Source organism: Mycteria americana, chromosome 2 (genome assembly GCF_035582795.1).
Source record: "Mycteria americana isolate JAX WOST 10 ecotype Jacksonville Zoo and Gardens chromosome 2, USCA_MyAme_1.0, whole genome shotgun sequence".
NCBI lineage: Eukaryota > Metazoa > Chordata > Aves > Ciconiiformes > Ciconiidae > Mycteria > Mycteria americana.
In genome coordinates this window covers 47,972,571-47,986,919 of record NC_134366.1, presented here as the reverse complement: position 1 = coordinate 47,986,919, position 14,349 = coordinate 47,972,571, and the positions used below count along the sequence as shown (strand labels likewise).

General features: G+C 41.1%; 1 pseudogene; it reads right to left on the bottom strand.

The window, feature by feature from the left end:
• The window catches only part of LOC142406485 (collagen alpha-6(VI) chain-like), a 40,720-nt pseudogene extending 29,348 nt beyond the window's left edge, over nt 1–11,372 (bottom strand).
• Nucleotides 11,373–14,349: the final 2,977 nt, after the last annotated feature.

The window sequence follows — 14,349 nt, the reverse complement described above, 5'->3', positions numbered from 1 at the left end:
AGATTTCAGTACTGAACTCAACAGTTAACCCCACCTCTTATTAAATGAGTGCAATTTCCATCACTGAAGCAGCAACTTTGAATCCAAGTTTTAGCAAGCTGCCCTCCGTTCTACCTTTATACAGCAGAGAGAGATCAGAAAGTACACACCCTTTAACGCCCTTTGCACTACAGTATGCCTTAGTGCAACCCAGTCAGACAATGCATAGCTGCTACTCACGTGTTTTTTAAAATCCTATCTCACGTTTGCAAGCATGGCTGACATCCGTGAGAGCCCACAGCAGCAGGACACCCCGTCTGCTTCTTTTTGCAGCCTGACAGCTGTCCCCATTTACCCCCTCAGCCAAAGGTATCGTCCCAAGAAAAAAAACAATCCAGTTCACTTAGTCGGCCAGGTCTGTAGAGACTATAAATACTGTACACAAGCTTGCCTGCCAGTGGTTTAATATGACTACATTCATTTAATCTGCATAGGGGAAAAAAATAATTAAAGAAGAGAATGGCTTGAATTCTTAATTGGTTTTGTCCAGAAAGGGCAACATCTGGGAACAGAGAAGAGTAAGAGATTTCAAGTGGGATTACAAATGAACTCTTGCCAAAGACACTGATTGCACCTTAGTTGGCTCTGGCCCCAGAGAACTGCATTCAGTGACGGTGTGGGCCCTTCCAACCCTGCTACTCAGAAAAAAATGAGACTGAGTCATCAGAAGCTCCCTTTCTTGCCCCTCTGTGGAGTCCACAGAAATAGCAGCTGAAAGGCTTGCATAACGAGACGACAATTAGACTTCAGACGAAGGAGTGAGTGAAGCCTTTTCTCTGTAAGCTTTATTCAGCCTCTGTAAAGACCCATACTTTTCCACGCAGGTGTCTAATCCCACACACCCGAGGGAAAGAATCAGAGACGGCTGTGCTCAGCTAGACCTCCAGTGTGTGAACAGAGAGTGGTCAGAGCCCTGTGGCCCAGCTGGTACCCTAGGAGACCTGGGAAGTGCCCCCCTCAGAGACAGAGCAGCGGGAAGCAGAGAATCCGCGTGGGACAAGCTAACACCAGGACAGAGAGGCAGCCAGCTCCGTGACTGCGACACTTGATCGTAACAAGTTCAAAACCAAAACCCCACGACTGCTTATGCATTAATAAACCACTGAAAGTCACCATGCTTACTATCATCAGGAGGACTACTGCAAATGTAAAAAATGAGGTCGCTTTTTACCTGGCTTAGAAGATAAAAATTTTCAACATAGAATACCATCTCACAACCCCACTAATCTCTTCTAGCTGAGTTTTGTTTGTATTAAAAACGCCAGCAGAGTAGATGATAATGCCTTTACCTCGGAGTACTGTGGCAAGGGCTTTAACTTCATCTTGCAATTCCCCGTCTGTGGTTAGGATGAGAACTTTTTTAACTGCATGATGTGAACCGCTCTTGGCTTGAAAGTATTTAAGCACGAACTTCAGTGCTTCTCCTGTCGGTGTGGTGGATTGAAGGGGAGATATCCTATCAATAACACTGAGGATATCTCTTTTGGTGGAGTAGGTGTTGAGCTTGAACTCTTCCTTTGGTTTGTGGCTGAACTGGACAACACCAATCTGCACTCTGTCCGCACCAACATCTGTTCTGTTCACCAGCTCTCTCATGAAGTTTTTCGTTTTCAGAAAATTCTCAGTTCCAATACTTGCAGAATTGTCCACTAGAAACATGACATCACCTTTCACTTCTTTGCAGACTGCCAAGGCAAAAAAGATTTTTAAGCTTAGGTTTTTTTACATTTTTTTGAGAAAAAACATAAACTGGTTAAACAGACAGAATAACCTCAGAAACAGAAAAGAAAGAAAAAAATTCAGCATAAGTCTTTTCAAACTCTAGATTTTATTAGTTAATTGACAAGTTATGACTGTGACTAAAATACTTCACCCCCTCAGATCTGAACAAGGGCATTATTAACTTCATCAGTTGCAATTCGATCAGTCAGCATTATATCACAGCCAAGCAACTGAAGCAGCATCTTAAGATCAGCAAGGAATTTCTAAAATAAAAATCTAAAGCCTGTTGCTGGTCAAGTTTTGGAGCCTGAGAAACCTGAAAATTTTCTCTTCATTTCAGTGAGGTAGGAAACAGCAACTTGTTTTACAGAAAGAGGCGAGCCAAACGATAGATAGGTACAAATGGACAGCCTGCACACTGGTGGGTCACATTTAAGCACATCTTTTCATTAATGTTTTATAGGGTTGTAAGAAATAAACCGGGGATGGAGGTATTAGTGCAACACAACCTTTGCTTGCTTCCTGGTGAATGCTGGCCAAAAAGCTACCATTTAGAGAATACTTATTTCTACACCATTACTTTAAATTGTAAACCTGTCTTATTTTGACTTCCACACATCACAATTCTAGAATCCTATTTGAGGGGTATGCTGTGCCTATCTACACCTGAAAAAAGAGACTGGCTTTTTTGAGATAGGGAGAACAGAAGGCTTAATAGCTCGCTTTGAGAAAGATATGTTCAAAATTAGATACATTCACAGACCTAGTTGTTCTACAGTGATATGTGATTTTGGGTGCCTTTGACATTGGTAGCTCAATTTCATAGAATCATGGAATCATAGAATGGTTTGGGTTGGAAGGGACCTTTAAAGATCACCTAGTCCAACCCCCTGCCATGGCCAGGGACATCTTTCACTGGATCATGTTGCTCAAAGCCCCAGGCAACCTTATGTTGAACAATTCCAAAGATAGAGCATCCACAACTTCTCTGGGCAACCAGAGAATAAAGTCTGTAGTATACAGGCAAGAGATGCTTGGTGTTTTCTGGAGATAAGACCTTTTCATGATATTGGCCAACATTTAAGCTACACAAAAATCACCATCACCCTCTGAAAACTTCAGCTGACTTGACACTGAAACTGTTCAAGCTAGAAAAAAGGTATCTTACGTTATTCATGGCATAATTTCTCTATCAAATCAAAAGGAATTTGCTTATTTTCTGTGTTGTCAGGACAAAGTGAAAGTATGATCTTACCTTCTGTGGTGCAGATCTCTCAGACAACTTCATTTTTAATGTCTTTCAGCAAGTCAAAATCACGTACAGAGCACACTCATTCACTCCTGCAATCTCCTAAAGCTGAGTTACATTAGCTTCCCACACATCAATGGCATAAATGCTAATCTGGTCTTCCCTGAGTTTCGTGGCTGGTTCCTTCACGCTGTCCTGTGACCCTCTGCCTGTGAGAACAACTAGATGGCAAGGCACTGTAACTCCTCGCTGCCTCCTGGCCTTTTCAAACAATGGCTTCATTTAAGCTAGAGCTCCCCCTGTACTGGTATTTCCACCTATTTGCCGAATATTTTCAATCTCGTTTATCAAATCACGTGCTGAAGTTTATTTATTAAGTTCAAACTCCAATTCATTGAAATGTGAGAACTGCACGAGTCCAAATCGAGCTTTATTCATTCCTATGTCAAACAGCCTAATAATTTCCTTCAAAATCCACAAAATCCAAGTAGTCAAGACTTGATGAACCATCAAGGAGCAAATAAATATCAGCTGCTTCTGTGTTCAGGCATCCTACATGCAACGAGAAAGTCTGTTGTACGGATGGACAGATCACTTATCTCCACTCCTTTTGTAATACATAATAAACTAATACATGGATAAACTCTCTATCTGGTAACAAAAAAGTTGGAAAACTTAACCTGCTAGGTATCTTAGGCATGGCAGCAAGAAACTATTTATCTATCACTATTTATATATGACTACTTACCCATGGCTATATGACTGCTTTCCCCACAGAAAAAAACCTGATAGCTTGGAGTTTTCAAACACATCTGAAATGCTTTTAAGCAACTACCTCCAGCAATTCCCAGACTTCCGAGTACAACTTATACCAACCATCAGAATTCGTCATGCAACATTACATAGCTATGTTAAACATTTAATCAGTATGACTGGTTTTACTGTCGAATAAGGTTCCATGGACCAGCAGCAGTCCACCTAATGTTCTGATAGTCCACAGCAGGAAACTACTGACTTTTAGTGCTCTTAGGCATAAATCCACTGGTATTTTTTTAATAAAATATCTAAGGCTACTCTATTGGTTATTACTACTTCTAGACCAGTCTGAAAACTTCAGCCACTTCATTTTGCCAGGACATACACCCTGATGGCTTAAGATCTGCCAAAAAACCCCATGATGTACACATTCTCATCTATTTTCTAGGTTTTCTTCAAAATAAAGGGTAGACTGACTGGAAGGTTAACATTCCTAGAGAAATCTCATTTAGATGCAGCATCTTCCAACAGATCAAGCTCTCACGGTGCCTTAGTAGGTTTTTAACTTACTCTCTAACAGGAGCAGTTGATGTTTCTGCCAGTATTAGTCCTTGCTATTAAATAATGGTACAAATAAACAGGCTTTTAATACTACTGAGCTTTAGCAGTATGCTAATGAGTAAAATGTGAATCCTTGTTCAACTTTCAATTCCTCTTCTCAAAGGTCCAAACTGAAAAGTTCAGTTTGAGAATGTGAGAAGGTTCTCAAAGGTCCAAACTGAAAAGTTCAGTTTGAGAACGTGAGAAGGTTCTCAAAACCTTAATCATAGTTCTGCATAGTCTTCAGTTAAAACCCCTTAACCTGGAAAGAACCAAAGTTATTTGGAAAGCTTTACCTGTTTTGAGAATCTCTTTTCTTTCAGAGCGGACATAGAGCTTGTTTTGTATTTGATTCAAGAGCTTCTTTTGAAAAATTGTGATTTGCCTTTGCAGATCAGAAAACAACTTGAGACTGGTAACATTCTGCTCTTGAGGATAAGAAGCTATCTATCTGGACCAGCTGTTGCTCAGAAGCATCTTCAACACCTACGGCAAACACTGTCATGCCACTTCTCCGCAGAAGAGTAGCAACATCACTCACATTGTCTTGAGAGAGTCTGTGGGTAACCCAAACAGCTATTTGCTCTACCCCTTGCTTCTTCCTGCTCCCAGCACTTTCAGTTAAGAGTTTTAGCCTTGCGACATTAATAGCTGCACCAGCGTTGGCTTTTCCTGACACAGCAGAAAGGTCCTGTATTATCTGCGGAATTTCAGCTTTGTTTGTGTCTGTGTTCAGACAAGACACCACTTCTTGCCCATCAGTGTACATCACCAGGCCAATTCTTACGCATTTCTCCTTCGTGTCAAATGAGGATGTCAGGTTTTGCAGGAATTTTTTTAATTATTCAAAGTTTGACTTTGAAGTACCATGATCAACTATAAACACAATGTCAGCAACCAAGTCTTCATCACATGCTGCAGTGGAAAAGGATGAGAATAAAGCGATGCTAGTGGCCGTCTTCTACGCTATTTCTGTAGTTAACTAACTATGGACTGTTGGGTTTTTTTTTTCTAAGGCTTTCTGCTTTATTTTAAAGTACAACAAGTCTGTAAAAAAGTTTTTTAGCCAAAGATGACAAGCTACCGAAAGACAAACTGATAAAACTTCGTTTTAAGTTAAAATAAATGACCAAAAGATCAGAAAAGCTAGGAGATATAATAGCAGAATTGTTTATGGTTTTTATATGAAGCATATTCTTGTAACTTCAACTCTTGCCTGTATTTTCTAGTGTACTGATCCAGAAGTTACATATATAAGGATATTGGTTAGACATGCATGCTAAAAATCTTCAAGTACAGGGTTTTTTATTTATTTTTTAATCACTCATCTGATAAACATGTAAGGAAAATGCCACTATACAAACCTATTTTCAATGCTGCGTGAAAAGTATACGTTTCTCAGCTGTACCATTAAGGATTTGATAATGGAGAGTCTAATATAATTCCTTTAATTCACACTTGACAAAGCTCCTCAAAGGCTATTCATTAGTTTACTAATTGTGAAGGGTCCATAGCCTCTTAAGGAGTTGTATTCCATTAACAGATAGTAGTTGTATCAATTACTAATGAGTAAAAGCAAAAAAAGGTGACTTCTTCATCTCCACTCCTTTTAGTATCAGAGAGTACAAGTGCCTCCCACACACCGACACATGTAAAAGCACCAAGTTTTAAGAATAATGCCAAGTGCAAAACTTCATGGGCACGAGAGTATATCCATCTCATCCATATTCCTACTTCCCTATTTTAAAACATGCTAAGACTAGGCAAAGTATTTAAAACCCTGGCTAACGCATTCCTGTTCTTTGTTTTTCAGCAGCCTCTGTATCTTGAACGTTACACAAGTTGCTGGAGATGAGAAGCTCCATGAGGCCTAGAGTGGCTGGCATCAGACTGAAGGTCTAAGCCCTTAAATGTCATCTCCCACATTACTGATTTTCTTACCTTCTACTTCTTTAATTCTATCCATTTGGAACTCTGGAATAATATTGGAGACATTTTTAGAAGACATAGGGAGGTCCCGTTCCTTAGGAAAATAATAAGAGAATGACTGCATAGCCATCAAGCTCAGTTGTTGTATCACAGCTTCGTGTATCCTGAGGGCTATCACTTTTACTCCATTGCCTCGTAACATTTTCACTGACTCTTCCACATCATCTTCAGAAGGCAAAGACCACTAAGACCTGATTTCTATCTGCTCCATTAACCAGTTCTTCGAAATACCTTTCATAAATGTAATGGAGGGCATTGCCAGTTTTTAGCGGCCCACTTTGCAATGCTTGCATTTCTTGCACATGCATCAACATATGCTTCGTTGTTTTATGTGTCCAGTTCAAACTCTTCATGAACATCATCATTGTACTGGACAAGTGCAAGATGGTATTGGTTAGATTCCAGTGGCAGATCATATATCAATTTGCTAATGAAGTCCTTCACGTAAGGAAATGTGTAATTTTCGGTATCCTGTTGGCCAGGAAGCAACAGGACAATATCTGTAGTATCTGCAGAGGCCACACAAAAACACAGCATTAACAATTTTTAACTAAGTCTTCAGACACAAAGAACACAATGTTGAGGCAATGAAGTGACATAGTGCTCTTTCAGCAACAATCCAGGAACAGAAATAGAAAAGCTTAAACAGTTTCTATACCTAGAAGCTGATCTACATAGCTTTTACTTTTTTAAAAACCTTTTCACTGTTACAACATTTAACTAACAGGGTTCTAGACAAATGCTGACTTGCCCAACATCTGAAATCCTTGCTGACTTTAACAGAGACTGCCACATCCGTGATTCCTCAAGATCAGACTGTAACTTCATTTTGAGGAAATGCTGAGATCTTAGATTTCTTATGAAGGAAATGAATTCTTTACATTACTCCTAGTAAAGAAAATGCTTTCAAGTATTCAATTTCTTTCAGAATTTGAATTCTTGAAAGCAATTTATTTCCTGTGCCTTCTTTCGGTTACAAATATCAAGGTCCTGGATTCAGTTCATATTTTGAAATTTTGCACATTTTGAAATATTTCATATGTCAAAACCCAGCACAAGAGTTCTGCTCCAACTAATTCTTCACAGACCCTTTCATACCAGTTGTTATGGAAATGGAAACAATTTTTTTGGAGAATGGAATAAAACACACAACAAAGCTGCAAAATTCATCATTTGGAAGTTGGCAGGTTCAGAACTGCTTGTCAGCACCAATTTTGCCACCCATACGCTCTGTTTCTGCATGACACAAAGTTCCCATGGGAAAAATTAGAAAGTCATTAAAGACAAGCCTGTAGTTAACATGCAAGAGGGAGTATGATTTAACGTTGCTCAGGAAACTTTCAGTTTATGCTTTCCTACCTTTGCGGTGATTGTTTTAGAGACCTTAACTTTCTCTCTGTGTGATGTTTGTCTAATACAGGAGAATTCATAGTTTCACTAAGTATGTTTAGAGTTATTTGAGACTTTCTGCTGAAAAAGTGTAGTGATTTTTTTTTAAAGGAAACCCTACACATCCTTTGTCTACCATAGCCCTTTCAGACAAGGTGGGAAAACAGCTTTATCCCACAAAAATTTTATCCAGATTTAGGAAATTTGTATACAGCTACAAATTAATATTTCTTTTACTTTGCAGCTCTTACCAAGGAGAGTTTAGGCAGCTGGATGAAACAACTGCCAGCCAGAAATGCTCAAAGCAGTAAAAGTCGCACTGTCCCCAAGCAGCACAACCACACAGGGGTTGCCTGAAACGGGACATGAGATCACTTGGCATGATCACGCTCTTTCTCCTGTAACAAATCATAACTCTTCCCCTCCTTCCATTCCTAATGTTCCCCTGGACGGTAGAAAAACTCCAAGAAAATAATGTTTATTCCGTGCTGTCGTGGTTTAACCCCAGTTGGCAACTAAGCCCCACACAGCTGTTTGCTCACTCTCCCCCCGTGGGATGGGGGAGAGAATTGGGGAAAAAAAAGTAAAACACGTGGGTTGAGGTAAAGACAGTTTAATAGGACAGCAGACAAAGAGAAAGTATTATTATTATTATTATTATTAATAATAATAATAAAAATGATAAAAGAATGTACAAAACAAGTGATGCACAATGCAATTGCTCACCACCTGCTGACCAACGCCCAGCCTGTCCCAGAGCAGCAATCGCTGCCCCCCGGCCAACTCCCCCCAGTTTATATACTGGGCATGACGCCATATGGTATGGAATAGCCCTTTGGCCAGTTGGGGTCAGCTGTCCCGGCTGTGCCCCCTCCCAGCTTCTTGTGCACTTGGCAGAAGCTGAGTCCTTGACTTAGTATAAGCACTACTTAACAATAACTAAAACATCAGTGTGTTATCAACATCATTCTCATCCTAAATCCAAAACACAGCACTATACCAGCTGCTAGGAAGAAAATTAACTCTATCCCAGCCGAAACCAGGACACATGCAAGGAATGCATGGTTTAGGACACCCTATCTGCCAAATGTTTTAAAAGCAATAAAAAGCTGCCCTAATCTCAGAGTAATATCTTCTAATTCCCTGCAAATGCATTAATCCCGTGGAACTCTAGTACTGTAAATTGAAATATGAAAATTATGGACTGTCATAATATCTGTAAGAAGTTCCCCTCATCAGCAAGGTCTGATCTTCAGCACAGAAATTTACCGTGCTGCTCAAGAGCCTGCATGCCCGTTGACTCTCTTACAGCTCTCACTGAGGATGCAGTTAGGGAAGAAATATGGCTTGCACTAAAGCTCCAGTGCAGAGTCTATTGCATATGCCAAAAACTGTATTTCAGAAATACAATACACACGCTTAAAAAGTAGGAGGAGCCTAAAGAGGGGAGAGAAAAGATTAAGACTATAAGTAATCTTCCCATTTTATCTGCCACGGAGCTTATGCCTTAGTCCAGCTGAATGGTAAGGAGCCTACTCCATCAAGGAAAAGTGCACAGGTGATGTTGTGCTCTTTCCTTTACTCTCTCTTCCAGCTGCCTCTCTGTACAGACCACACAATACACATTACAGATCACACATGCAATATTGAACTAGTGTTCAGAACCTGATATCTAGCCACAAGCCCAGATGAAATATTTGCTAACTGATGTTCCTTTTTGCAATGCTACACAAAAGTTATCTTAACATTTGGAAATACAATACAATATAGTCCAATTTTTCTGATGGGGTTTTTTTCATTAGAATACTGAAAATGATCATGACTTTCTATAGGACTGACATGAAGTAGCACAGCTTACCTTCTTGCACAGCGATGTCATTGTAATCAGGTATGTTTATTAAGTCGCTGATGTTTACTTGGATAATATCATCAGTGATCTGTGGCAAATATTCTGATAATTTAGGCAGCTCCTCTGTCACTGGATTTTTTATAATTAAATGGTGGGGTGGCCATCTCAAAAAGTTTGTTATATGGAGCTTCCTTTGTCCCTATAGCTATTATCTTTGCTCCAAGACTCGGCAAGCTTCTAGCAGCTTCTCAAACAACATCTTCTGGAGGTGCTGATGTCAAAATCACGACGATTTGTTGCTTTTCTTTTTCATCTGCTGACTTTTGGAAAAAGGCTTCATAAGCCTCATTGAGGGCATTTCAAATTTGCACTGAACTCCCACCATTAAGTGTAAAGTAATTCCTGATATGATTCACCATAGGACCCTTTCTTCTGTAAATGTCCAGCATAAATTCAGTGGACAAATCATCACTGCACTGAGCAAGCACCAGTCGAAACTGGTTAGGCCCTATTGGTAGGCTCTCAATCATACGGATCATAAAATTTTTCACATAGGGGAGAGATGAAAGCTCCATAGTGTCAGAGCTGTCAACTAAGAGGACAATATCTGTAGGGACTGAAACATAGAAAACTTAGTTCGCTACATCGCCTTTCTCTTCTGGAGCTATAACATGGTCAGGCATTGCAACTGTCAAGGAACGAGACTTTGAAAGAACCTCTGCATCTCAGTGAAGTGTGCTAGTGACCACACAGAAAAATGGATGCCTGCAGATAGGGAAACCTCTAGTCAACTGCACCATGACAAAATTAACCAGATATTCCATCAAGTGTAGTTTCACTTAGCAACCCAACAACATACCAATGAAGGAGAGCAGGACTAAGATATAACCTCTACCTTTCTGCTTTGCCTGCTTACACCTAAGTCAGTCTTGGGTGGTTTCTCGTGCACGCAAGATCATTACGTAGGTAAAATTTTCCAAGAATGGGAGAGTTCACTCTTTCACGAAAACATGGAGGAACAGGCTAGGATGTAGATTGCCAGCATGGGAAATTCAGCAAAAAGGGCCACAGCAAACCATGTTTGCACATGGCCAGGAGCCCTGTATGGGGGCAACTGGCAGCTACCCTATTCCCTGGCATGTCTGTGGGCGTGAGTTGCAAGGTGGAGTCATGGCAGGGACCAACCTCCTGCAGCCCGATCCCAGGCAAGGCTGCGCTCTGGAAAATGGCCAGCCTCACCTCATCTCAGCTCACCTCGCCCCTCACTGTCTCACTTGATACCTCACCTCACGCTTCAGCTCACACCTCAGCCCTCACTTCACACTTCACTTCATATCTTGAATTTCACCTCACCCCCAAAATCTCAGCTCACACCTCACCTAACACTTCAACTCACCCTTCAGACCTCACCTCAACCCTTGCCTTACACCTCACACCTCACCTCAGACTTCATCTCATCTTAAACCTCACACCTCTTGTTACCTCACACGTCACCTCTCACCTTATCTCCCACATCATAGCTTACACCTCAAACTTCACCTGTTGTCATCCAAACTCAGCTTCAGCTACTATGCATAGAAGTTTCTTTAACCTCTCAAGCTTCTGGTCAGCATTTAGTGCAAAAATGGCGAGCAAAGATTTTTTTTTCCCATTAAGAATTGCATTTAAAAAAAGAGATAATAAAATACTAATGTTCTGGGGAACAGACATGTGCGTCTCAAAGAGGATGAAGAACAAAGCCAGCAGCATCTTCATGTCAAGGCAGAGTCCTCTGAGCATCTTCTCTGAGGGAGGGGAAAAGAACAGCCACAGCCAGAAAGTTGAAGAAACTGCTTTTTAACCATGCATGTGTATCAGGAAGAGCCAGCTCTATTGAGGTCCAGATGCATCCTGCTTTGTAATTTTTTTAAAATTTGGGGGAAAGTGGAAAGCAACTAACTAGCCACCTGTTAATCAAATGGTAATTATTATTACAAAAATTATTATTACAAAAAAGTGTCTTTTGAACAGCTATTAACCCTTAATGAATGGGCATGTTTGTGACTTCAGGAAGGCTGAGTAGCTTATATTGAAATACTACTATTTTCCACGAAAGCTTTTCATTTTGTATTTTAAAGTAATCTGTGGAGAGAAGCTTTTTACACAATGCTGACAGATGATCCAACTTCTGCTGATGTTAGTGGGAGCAAGACTGCACCCCGAGGCTTGATTTGTGTGAACGTATCTTAGCTGATATTCAGCGTCCATCGGGTAACAGCATTCAGATGCTGAAAGTTTATGGAAATAAACCAACAACCAAAGGAGTCATTGCTCTCCTGAATGTTGCTCCCGCTCTTGATAGCCAGTATGAAAGGAGGAGGAAAAGTCCCATTTAACAGTGAGCTTTTCTATTTGCACTACACTGAATCTGAAGAGCTGCAGGAGTAAACCTATGCCAGATAAAGGCTATTCCAGCGTGGGCTGTGTTGTGCTTCCAGCCCTACATGGAAAATGGCACTTTAAATGTCCCTGTGAGTGATCAGTCACTCCTGACCCTCTCTATAAAGTGAAACCCTCTGCATGCCAGTTCAGTTGCCAGCTGAAGGCTTTTAAAAGCAAAAATAATTCCTAGAAATAATTTCCAGTCTTTCATAGGCAATCTTAAGTAAGTTATCCTCTAAATATTCCCCCCAATCTCAGGCTATGATCTGTCCATGCCTGTAAACATCCTGTTTTATGGGAATACTACACGCACAGCTGCCTGCGCTCGGAGCCAGAGCTGGTGCCAGCAGCTCTGTAGGCTGGGTCAGGCTCCTGGGAAAACCGCTCACCTGCGAGGAAGAGCTGAGTGAGAAAGGTCCCGGAGAAGCCCTGCCTGGATCCTCTGCCCTTTGCCTCCGGGGGCTGCACCGCAGGTTGGTCCCTCACCCTCAGTCCGTCTCTGCACTAAGCTGCAGGCATGCAACAGCCCGGCACCTTCCTCACCCAGACCCCAGCCCAGGACACGACTGCCCGGCTCAGCCTTGGACTAGCCCCATCACCAGGGACTTGTGGTGCTGCTCTAAGTAATTTGATACTTTCCCCTAAAAATTCCTGGAAAGTCACATTTCCTCCTTTTTCTGACAGCATTGATAAAGCACAGTCTCTTGCAGGACAGTATAGGAAAGCTAGCTCCCAACCCCTGTCTTCTAAGGAGGAACACTGAAAAACCTGACGTTGGCAAATCTCTAACATCAGTGGGAGCAGTCCTGGCCCAGTACCAAAGGAAAACGGGCATCTTTAGGTGCCAGGTGCCGAAAGTTTTGGCAAGTGGCTCTGCAGGAAATCTTCACTGTCACTTCAGATAGCTGAAATGGGATATTGTGTTTGTATAACTCGTTATTCTTGTCTTTTACTGCTATTTCACGTATGTGGCAAAGTTCCAGTGATTCTCCGTCATCCTCCATAGATCTGCTCTTGATTTACAGTATAACTGAGAATATTGTTTGGCCCATGCTTGCTCTAACACTGTTTTAGTATCAATGAAATCTGAAGTAATAGCTGAAAAAATGAGTATAAACTGTGCTTGTTTTTATTTGTTTTCATTTTATCTGACAAATCATAAATGTTCCATCTATTGCATCAAAAATAATAAGCTTACTTATTAAATATCGGAATTGAAATTCTGCTCTCAAGCATAGCAGAGCAAATGCAAGATTATTAGAAATACCTTCAATTTTTTATCCTCTGTGAACTAAGGTAATAATCAAAGTACTCAATAAATGATGCCACTGTAAAACTTCAAAATAATTGTGCACAAATGGCTAAAAAGTGTAATTAATTTAGGGATGCCTGCCCCTCTGAATGGACACAGAAGTAGTGTTAATTCTACTGTTTTTTGAAAGCTTCTTGAAGGAGAAATTTCAAATTACTGAGGAATGTTTTTAGGTACAAAGCAAACTTGCATAAAGAAAGGGAGGTTTGTTTCTTAAGGGTTACTCTTAAGGAGAGTAAGCCCAAAGAAAGAGAAGGGTGAAGGCACACACATGCTCCCAAGGTTTAGAAATCACGAGGTTTGGACTGTATTTACAGGTGCTGTTTTTCATCTCTAACCTATTCTTTCATCCTCTCGTGCAGGGCAGGTACAAAGATAGAGAAGAAGAACCAGTTCCTATGCGTCTACTGATGACAGAATCCCTGCTGCAACAATGTATTTATTTTCAGGATTATTAGTACGTTATTTACTAAATATGTATATATAAACACAGAGAGATATGTATATGAATGATTAGGAAACAATTGGCACCATCTGGAAAGACGGCAGATTCCCCCTGGAGGAGTGCAATGAAATAAGCTAGTCAGCCCTAAGTCCCTGTGGGAGGAGTAAGTGATTCTCTGTTTGTGCACAACCGAGCTGAAGTTCTCCATAGTTTTGCCCGAGGGATTTCAGGGAGCGCTGGCGCTGCGTTCAGGATTCTTCCCATAACAGAGAGGAAAAGAAGCAAGAAGCACCATGCCTATTCTGCCCTGCACCTCTGCAGGGGCTGGGTCTGCTGGCCAGGACTGGAGTCAGCAACTCCTCCAGAGGGGCAAAGAAGCTGGGGGATGTTCTCTCCTTCTGGACGATCTTAGCAAGCAGGTAGGTAGCTGTTTAAAAAACCCTACTAACCAGAGGCCAAATCTTTGTGAAGCCCTGTCAGCCACAAGAGAGCACAAGTCTCTATGAGGCATGTTCAGGAGGACGCCATCAGCAAAAGACAGCCTATATAACCTATTTCTGCTCTTACAGTGCCCTTGG